This window comes from Arachis hypogaea, chromosome 18 (genome assembly GCF_003086295.3).
Source record: "Arachis hypogaea cultivar Tifrunner chromosome 18, arahy.Tifrunner.gnm2.J5K5, whole genome shotgun sequence".
In the NCBI taxonomy this organism is placed as follows: Eukaryota; Viridiplantae; Streptophyta; class Magnoliopsida; order Fabales; family Fabaceae; genus Arachis; species Arachis hypogaea.
The window spans coordinates 49,085,278-49,094,886 of NC_092053.1; the positions used below are offsets into that span (position 1 = coordinate 49,085,278).

At 41.4% G+C, this 9,609-nt stretch overlaps 1 non-coding gene across 1 annotated transcript; it reads right to left on the minus strand.

Annotated features, from left to right (window-relative positions):
- Positions 1 to 994: 994 nt before the first annotated feature.
- Positions 995 to 1,102, minus strand: LOC112774153 (small nucleolar RNA R71). Its single transcript, XR_003188654.1, has one exon. It is a non-coding gene; the product is annotated as a small nucleolar RNA R71 (small nucleolar RNA).
- Between the last annotated feature and the right edge of the window lie 8,507 nt (positions 1,103 to 9,609).

Genomic DNA, 9,609 nt, shown 5'->3' on the forward strand with positions numbered 1-9,609 from the left:
TTTGTTTCAACTAACTAACTAACTTTTTGTTTGTTTCTTAACTTTTTCAAAACTACCTAACTAACTCTCTCTCTCTCTAATTTTCGAAAATATCTTCCCTCTTTTTCAAAATTTCTTTTTAATTAACTAATTATTTTTATTTTTTATTTTTTTATTTTTTATTTTTGTTTTCAAAAATTTTCGAAAATTACTAACATTTTTCAAAAACCATTTTCGAAAATCACTAACTCTTTTTCAAAATAATTTTCGAAAATTATCCCTCCCCCATCCTATTCTATTTATTCATTCATATCCTAACATCTCATCTCACATCTCTTCCATCCGTACAGTTGTGCTTCTTCCTTTACATCACATTCTTTGTCTCCCCCTCTTTTCTTCCACTCACAAAGGGATCCCTATACTGTGGTATAAAGGATCTCTATTATTATTATTATTTTTTTTGTGCCTTCTTCTTTGTCATATGAGCAGGAGCAGGGATAAGAACATTCTTGTGGAAGCAGATCCAGAACCTGAAAGGACTCTGAAGAGAAAATTAAGAGAAGCTAAAATACAACAATCTAGAGATAACCTTTCAGAAATTTTCGAACAGGCAAAGGACATGGCAGCCAAAAATAATAATAATGTAAGGAAGATGCTTGGTGACTTTACTGCACCTAATTCTAATTTACATGGAAGAAGCATCTCCATTCCTGCCATTGGAGCAAACAACTTTGAGCTGAAACCTCAATTAGTTTCTCTGATGCAGCAGAACTGCAAGTTTCATGGACTTCCATCTGAAGATCCTTTTCAGTTCTTAACTGAATTCTTGCAGATATGTGATACTGTTAAGACTAATGGAGTAGATCCTGAAGTCTACAGGCTCATGCTTTTCCCCTTTGCTGTAAGAGACAGAGCTAGATTATGGTTGGATTCTCAACCCAAAGACAGCCTGAACTCTTGGGATAAGCTGGTCACGGCTTTCTTAGCCAAGTACTTTCCTCCTCAAAAGCTGAGCAAGCTTAGAGCTGATGTTCAAACCTTCAGACAGAAAGAAGGTGAATCCCTCTATGAAGCTTGGGAAAGATACAAACAGTTGACCAAAAAGTGTCCCTCTGACATGCTTTCAGAATGGACCATCCTGCATATATTCTATGATGGTTTATCTGAGCTATCAAAGATGTCACTGGACACTTCTGCAGGTGGATCCATTCACCTAAAGAAAACGCCTGCAGAAGCTCAAGAACTCATTGACATGGTTGCTAATAACCAGTTCATGTACACTTCTGAAAGGAATCCTGTGAGCAATGGGACGCCTATGAAGAAGGGAGTTCTTGAAGTTGATACTCTGAATGCCATATTAGCTCAGAATAAAATATTGACTCAGCAAGTCAATATGATTTCTCAGAGTCTGCATGGAATGCAAGCTGCATCCAACAGTACTCAAGAGGCATCTTCTGAAGAAGAAGCCTATGATCCTGAGAACCCTGCAATAGCAGAGGTGAACTACTTAGGTGAACCTTATGGAAACACTTATAACTCAACATGGAGAAATCATCCAAATTTCTCATGGAAGGATCAAAAGCCCCAACAAGGCTTTAATAATGGTGGAAGAAACAGGTTTAACAATAATAAACCTTTTCCATCATCAACTCAGCAACAGACAGAGAACTCTGAACAAAATGCTTCTAATTTAGCAAATCTAGTCTCTGATCTGTCTAAGGCCACTGTGAGTTTCATGAATGAAACAAGATCTTCCATTAGAAATCTGGAAGCACAAGTGGGCCAGCTAAGTAAAAGGATCACTGATATCCCTCCTAGTACTCTCCCAAGCAATACAGAAGAGAATCCAAAAGGAGAGTGCAAGGCCATTGACATAAGCGCCATGGCCGAACCTGTGAGGAGAGGAGAGGACGTGAATCCCAAGGAGGAAGACCTCCTGGGACGTCCAGTGGTCAATAAGGAGCTTCCCTCTGAGGAACCAAAGGAATCTGAGACTCATCTAGAGACCATAGAGATTCCATTGAACCTCCTTATGCCCTTCATGAGCTCTGATGAGTATTCCTCTTATGAAGAGAATGAGGATGTTACTGAAGAGCAAACTGCCAAGTTTCTTGGTGCAATCATGAAGCTGAATGCCAAATTGTTTGGCATTGATACTTGGGAAGTTGAACCTCCCTTGTTCATCAATGAACTAAGTGATCTGGATCAACTGACATTGCCTCAGAAGAGACAGGATCCTGGAAAGTTCATAATCCCTTGTACCATAGGCACCATGATCTTTAAGGCTCTGTGTGACCTTGGTTCAGGGATAAACCTCATGCCCCTCTCTGTAATAGAGAAACTGGGAATCTATGGGGTGCAAGCTGCTAAAATCTCACTAGAGATGGTAGACAGCTCAAGAAGACAGGCTTATGGACAAGTAGAAGATGTATTAGTAAGGGTTGAGGGCCTTTACATACCTACTGATTTCATAGTCCTGGATACTGGAAAGGAAGAGGATGAATCTATCATCCTAGGAAGACCTTTCCTGGCCACAGCAAGAGCTGTGATTGATGTTGACAGAGGTGAAATATTCCTTCAATGGAATGAGAACTCCCTTGTATTCAAAACTCAAGGATTTCCCTCTGCAACCATGGAGAGGAAGCTTGAAAAGCTTCTCTCAAAGCAGAGTCAACCAGAGCCCCCACAGTCAAACTCTAAGTTTGGTGTTGGGAGGCCACAACCAAACTCTAAGTTTGGTGTTGAACTCCCATATCCAAACTCTAAGTTTGGTGTTGGAGAGTCTCAACAAAGCTCTGCACATCTGTAAGGCTCCATGAGAGCCCACTGTCAAGCTATTGACATTAAAGAAGCGCTTGTTGGGAGGCAACCCAATGTTTATCTAATTCTTATTTTTATTGTTTTTCATGTTTTCTTAGGTTCATGATCATGTGGAGTCACAAAATAAATAGAAAAATTGAAAACGGAATCAAAAACAGCAGAAGAAAAATCACACCCTGGAGGAGCATCTGTCTGGCGTTCAGCGCCAGAACAGAGCATGGTTCTGGCGCTGAACGCCCAAAATGGGCAGCTTCTGGGCGCTGAACGCCAGAACAGGCATGGTTCTGGCATTCAACGCCAGAAATGGCACACAGATGGGCGTTGAACGCCCAAAATGGCCACCAACCTGGCGCTGAACGCCCAGAGTTGGGTACAAAGGCATTTTTACATGCCTAATGGGTGCAGGGATGTAAATCCTTGAACACCTCAGGATCTGTGGACCCCACAGGATCCACTCAGGATCTGTGGACCCCACAGGATCCCCACCTACCTCCACTCACTTCTTCTCACCACTCTCTTTCACATAACCCCATAAACACTCTTCCCTAAAAACCCCTCACCAATCACCTCAATCTCTCTTCCCTACTAAACCTTCACCACTCACATCCACCCACTCTTCCCAATAAACCTACCTCATAAACTCCACCTACCTTCAAAATTCAAAACCAATTTCCCACCCAAACCCACCCATATGGCCGAAACAATACCCCACCTCCCTACCCTATATAAAGCTCTCCATTCTTCTTCAAATTCACACAACACACCCCTCTACACTCCTCTTGGCCGAAACCTCATCTCCCTCTCCCTCTCCATATTTCTTCTTCTTCTTCTTCTATTTTTTTTGTTTATTGCTCGAGGGCGAGCAATATTCTAAGTTTGGTGTGGTAAAAGCATAGCTTTTTTGTTTTTCCATTACCATTGATGGCACCCAAGACCGGAGAATCCTCTAGAAGAGGGAAAGGGAAGATAAAAGCTTCCACATCCGAGTCATGGGAGATGGAAAGGTTCATCTCCAAAGCCCATCAAGACCACTTCTATGATGTTGTGGCCAAGAAGAAGGTGATCCCTGAGGTCCCTTTCAAACTCAAAAGAAATGAGTATCCGGAGATCCGACATGAAATTCAAAGAAGAGGTTGGAAATTTCTAACAAATCCCATCCAACAAAGTCGGCATCCTAATGGTTCAAGAGTTCTATGCCAATGCATGGATCACCAAGAACCATGATCAAAGTAAGAACCCGGATCCAAAGAACTATGTTACAATGGTTCGGGGGAAATACTTAGATTTTAGTCCGGAGAATGTGAGGTTGGCGTTCAACTTGCCATACATGGAAGAGAACGCACGCCCCTACACAAGGAGAGTCAACTTTGATCAAAGGTTGGACCAAGTCCTTATGGACATATGTGTAGAAGGAGCTCAATGGAAGATTGACTCCAAAGGCAAGCCGGTTCAACTAAGAAGATTGGACCTCAAGCCTATAGCTAGAGGATGGTTGGAGTTTATTCAATGCTCAATCATTCCCACTAGCAACCGGTCTGAAGTTACTATAGACTGGGCCATCATGATCCATAGCATCATGATTGGAGAAGAGGTGGAAGTTCATGAGATTATACCTCAAGAACTCTACAAGGTGGCTGACAAGTCCTCCACTATGGCAAGGTTAGCCTTCCCTCACCTCATTTGCCACCTATGCAATTCAGCTGGGATTGACATAGAGGGAGATATCTTCATCAAAGAGGACAAGCCCATCACTAAGAAAAAGATGGAGCAAGCAAGAGAGCCCAGTCATGGAGCTCAAGAGGCGCAAGAAGCTCACTTCCATGAGATCCCTGAGATGCCTCAAATGCACTTTCCTCCACAAAATTATTGGGAGCAAATCAACACCTCCCTAGGAGAATTGAGTTCCAATATGGGACAACTAAGGGTGGAACATCAAGAGCACTCCATCATGCTGCATGAAATAAGAGAAGATCAAAAGGCAATGAGGGAGGAGCAACAAAGACAAGGAAGAGACATAGAAGAGCTCAAGGACATCATTGGTTCCTCAAGAAGGAAACGCCACCATCACTAAGGTGGATTCATTCCTTGTTCTTGTTTTCTCTGTTTTTCGTTTTCTATATTATGTGCTTATCAATGTTTGTGCCTTTATTACATGATCATTAGTAGTTAGTAACTTTGCCTTAAAGATATGAATGTCCTATGAATCCATCACCTCTCTTAAAAGAAAAATGTTTTAATTCAAAAGAACAAGAAGTACATGAGTTTCGAATTTATCCTTGAACTTAGTTTAATTATATTGATGTGGTGACAATGCTTCTTGTTTTCTGAATGAATGCTTGAACAGTGCATATGTCTTTTGAAGTTGTTGTTTAAGAATGTTAAATATGTTGGCTCTTGAAAGAATGATGACTAGGAGACATGTTATTTGATAATCTGAAAAATCATACAAATGATTCTTGAAGCAAGAAAAAGCAGCAAAGAACAAATCTTGCAGAAAAAAAAAAAGAAAAAAAAAGGGGCGAAAAAAGAATAGAAAAGAAAAAAAAATAGAAAGAAAAAGAAAAAGCAAGCAGAAAAAGCCAATAACCCTTAAAACCAAAAGGCAAGGGCAAATAAAAAAGATCCCAAGGCTTTGAGCATCAGTGGATAGGAGGGCCTAAAGGAATAAAATCCTGGTCTAAGCGGCTAAACCAAGCTGTCCCTAACCATGTGCTTGTGGCGTGTAGGTGTCAAGTGAAAACTTGAGACTGAGCGGTTAAAGTCAAGGTCCAAAGCAAAAACAAAGAGTGTGCTTAAGAACCCTGGACACCTCTAATTGGGGACTTTAGCAAAGCTGAGTCACAATCTGAAAAGGTTCACCCAATTATGTGTCTGTGGCATTTATGTATCCGGTGGTAATACTGGAAAACAAAGTGCTTAGGGCCACGGCCAAGACTCATAAAGAAGCTGTGTTCAAGAATCATCATACTGAACTAGGAGAGTCAATAACACTATTCAAAATCTGAAGTTCCTATAGATGCCAATCATTCTAAACCTCAATGGATACAGTGAGATGCCAAAACTATTTAAGAGGCAAAAAGCTATAAGTCCCGCTCATTTGATTGAAGCTATGTTTCATTGATAGTTTGGAATTTATAGTATATTCTTTTCTTTTTATCCTATTTGATTTTCAGTTGCTTGGGGACAAGCAACAATTTAAGTTTGGTGTTGTGATGAGCGGATAATTTATACGCTTTTTGGCATTGTTTTTAGTATGTTTTTAGTAGGATCTAGTTACTTTTAGGGATGTTTTCATAAGTTTTTATGTTAAATTCACATTTCTGGACTTTACTATGAGTTTGTGTGTTTTTCTGTGATTTCAGGTATTTTCTGGCTGAAATTGAGGGACTTGAGCAGAAATCAGATTCAGAGGTTGAAAAATGACTGCTGATGCTGTTGGATTCTGACCTCCCTGCACTTAAAGTGGATTTTCTGGAGCTACAGAACTTTAAATGGCGCGCTTCCAATTGCGTTGGAAAGTAGACATTCAGGGCTTTCCAGCAATATATAATAGTCCATACTTTGGTCAAGAATAGATGACGTAAACTGGCGTTCAACGCCAGCCTTCTGCCCAAATCTGGCGTCCAGCGCCAGAAAAGGATCCAAAACCAGAGTTGAACGCCCAAACTGGCACAGAAACTGGCGTTCAACTCCACAAATGGCCTCTGCACGTGCTACACTTAAGCTCAGCCCAAACACACACCAAGTGGGCCCAGGAAGTGGATTTATGCATCAATTACTCACTCATGTAAACCCTAGTGACTAGTTTATTATAAATAGGACCTCTTACTATTGTATTAGGCATCTTTTTGACCATCTTTGGTCTCAGTTTTATTCCATTGTTCATCTTAGGAGACTATTGATCTCGTTTAGGGGGCTGGCCATCTCGGCCATGCCTGGACCTTTCACTTATGTATTTTTAACGGTAGAGTTTCTACACTCCATAGATTAAGGTGTGGAGCTCTGCTGTTCCTCAAAGATTAATGCAAGTACTACTATTTTCTATTCAATTCATCTTATTTCGCTTTTAAGATATCCATTCTCACCCAAGAACGTGATGAAGGTGATGATTATGTGTGACGCTCATCATCCTTCTCCCTTATGAACGCGTGCCTGACAAACACTTCCGTTCTACATGAAATAAGCTAGAATGAATATCTCTTAGATCTCCTAACAGGAATCTTCGTGGCGTAAGCTAGAATGATGGCGGCATTCAAGAGAATCCGGAAGGTCTAAACCTTGTCTGTGGTATTCTGAGTAGGATTCAATGATTGAATGACTGTGACGAGCTTCAAACTCGCGAGTGCTGGGCGTTAGTGATAGACGCAAAAGGAGGGTGAATCCTATTCCAGCATGATCGAGAACCGACAGATGAATAGCCGTGCCGTGACAGGGTGCGTGAGCATATTATTCACTGAGAGGAGGGGATGTAGCCACTGACAATGGTGATGCCCTTGCATACAGCCAGCCATGGAAATGAGTAAGACCGATTGGATGAAGATAGCAGGAAAGCAGAGGTTTAGAGGAACGAAAAGCATCTCCATTCGCTTATCTGAAATTCTCACCAATGAATTACATAAGTATCTCTATCCCTATTCTATTATTTATTATTCGAAAACTCCATGATTATTTTATATCCGCCTGACTGAGATTTACAAGGTGACCATAGCTTGCTTCATACCAACAATCTCCGTGGGATTCGACCCTTACTCACGTAAGGTATTACTTGGACGACCCAGTGCACTTGCTGGTTAGTTGTATCGAAGTTGTGACAATTATGAATTAAGATCAAAGCACCAAGATTTGGAGCCATTACCAGGGATTGTTCAAGCCTGGACATCACAATTTCGTGCACCAATCAACATGGCTGAGAGTCTCGAATCAGAGCTAGAAGACATCTATAAAGATGTTCAGCCTGATCTAGAGGAATCAGAGGAAATAAAAGAGCCTCTAAAAACTCCTCAAGAAGAGGAGAAATCTCCTAAACTCGAGCTCAAACCACTACCACCATCCCTGAAATATGCATTTCTGGGAGAAGGTGACACTTTTCCAGTAATCATAAGCTCTGCTTTAAATCCACAGGAAGAGAAAGCACTACTTCAAGTGCTAAAGACACACAAGGCAGCTCTTGGGTGGTCCATAAGTGATCTTAAGGGCATCAGCCCAGCAAGATGCATGCACAAGATCCTATTGGAGGACGATGCTAAGCCAGTGGTTCAACCACAGAGGCGGCTAAATCCAGCCATGAAAGAGGTGGTGCAGAAAGAGGTCACCAAGTTACTGGAGGCTGGGATTATTTATCCTATTTCTGATAGCCCCTGGGTGAGCCCTGTCCAAGTTGTCCCCAAGAAGGGAGGCATGACAGTGGTTCATAATGAAAAAAATGAACTGGTTCCTACAAGAACAGTTACAGGGTGGCGTATGTGTATTGATTACAAAAGGCTCAATACAGCCACCAGGAAGGATCACTTTCCTTTACTATTCATAGACCAGATGCTAGAAAGACTAGCAGGTCATGAATACTACTACTTTTTGGATGGCTATTCAGGTTACAACCAAATTATAGTAGATCCTTAGGACCAAGAAAAAATAACATTCACATGTCTTTCTAGAGTATTTGCTTACAGAAGGATGCCTTTTGGTCTGTGCAATGCACCTGCAACCTTTCAGAGGTGCATGTTCTCTATCTTCTCTGATATGGTAGAGAAATTTCTGGAAGTCTTCATGGATGACTTTTCAGTATTTGGAGACTCATTAAGCTCCTGCCTTAACCATTTAGCACTTGTTCTGAAAAGATGCCAAGAGACCAACCTAGTTTTAAACTGGGAAAAATGTCACTTTATGGTGATTGAAGGGGTTGTCCTTGGGCATAAAATTTCAAACAAGGGAATAGAGGTGGATGATGCACGAAATTGTGATCTCAGGCAATGGCGCCAAAAACTCTGTACGCACGTCTTAATAAATCATTTTTCATTCACAACTTCGATACAACTAACCAGCAAGTGCACTAGGTCGTCCAAGTAATAAACCTTATGTGAGTAAGGGTCGATCCCACGGAGATTGTCGGTATGAAGCAAGCTATGGTCACCTTGTAAATCTCAGTCAGGCGGATATCAAATGGTTATGGAGTTTTCGAAAATAAATAATAAATAGACACAAAATAAAGATAGAAATACTTATGTATATCATTGGTGAGAATTTCAAATAAAGGTATAGAGATGCCTTCGTCCCTCTGAACTTCTGCTTTCCTGCTGTCTTCATCCAATTAGTCCTACTCCTTTCTATGGCTGGCTTTATGTAAGGACATCACCATTGTCAATGGCTACTTTTCATCCTCTCTGTGAAAATGGTACGATGCGCTGTCACTGCATGGCTAATCATCTGGAGGCATCACCGTGGTCAATGGCTGCATCCCATCCTCTTGTGAAAATGGTCCAAATGCTCTGTCACAGCACGGCTAATCATCTGAGGTTCTCGATCATACTGGAATAGGATTCACCCTCCTTTTGCGTCTGTCACTACGCCCAGCACTCGCGAGTTTAAAGTTCGTCACAGTCATTCAATCCCAGAGCCCTACTCGGAATACCACAGACAAGGTTTAGACTTTCCGGACTCTCATGAATGCCGCCATCAATCTAGCTTATACCACAAAGATTCTGATTAAGAGATCCAAGAGATAATCATCCAATCTAAGGTGGAACGGAAGTGGTTGTCAGGCACGCATTCGTGGGGGAATGATGATGATTGTCACGTTCATCACATTCATGTTGA